The sequence below is a fragment of the Eptesicus fuscus genome, chromosome 7 (assembly GCF_027574615.1).
Source record: "Eptesicus fuscus isolate TK198812 chromosome 7, DD_ASM_mEF_20220401, whole genome shotgun sequence".
Taxonomy (NCBI): Eukaryota; Metazoa; Chordata; class Mammalia; order Chiroptera; family Vespertilionidae; genus Eptesicus; species Eptesicus fuscus.
This window is the reverse complement of record NC_072479.1, coordinates 101630022-101630642: the sequence shown is the minus strand read 5'-3', so window position 1 is coordinate 101630642 and position 621 is coordinate 101630022.

Here is a 621-nt window from a genome sequence, read left to right as displayed (position 1 = left end):
CCGCCGCGCGCTCCCGCCGGGGTGACGTGGCCGGGCCGCCGGGAGCCAGGAAGCGCCGCCGCCCGCGTCCCGCCCCCGGCCCCCCGGCCCGGCCCGGCCCAGACCCGGCTCCCTGCGGGCGGGGCGGCCCCGAGTCCGGGCTCTGCCTTCCCAGGACCCGGGTCCTCCAGGAGGTGACCCCCGCAGGCCAGAGGCCCCTCGGAACACCGGTGCCGGGAGAAGTGGGAGGTTAAAGGGGAGGGTCCCGCGGGCAGGCCAAAGAGCCACCCCAGATGGCGACTTAAGAAAATGGGAAGTTATTTCAGGGACGGGGCTGGGGGGGGGGGGGGGGAATACCCCAGGGCAGTGGTCGGCAAACTCATTAGTCAACAGAGCCAAATACCGACAGTACAACGATTGAAATTTCTTTTGAGAGCCAAACTTTTTATTTTTATTTATTTTATTTTTTTAATATATTTTTATTGATTTCAGAGAGGAAGGCAGAGAGAGGGAGAGAGAGAGACATCAATGAGGAGAGAGAATCATGGATCGGCTGCCTCCTGCACGCCTCCCTACTGGGGATGGAGCCTGCAACCCCGGGCATGTGCCCTGACCGGGAATCGAACCCGGGACCTCCTGGTT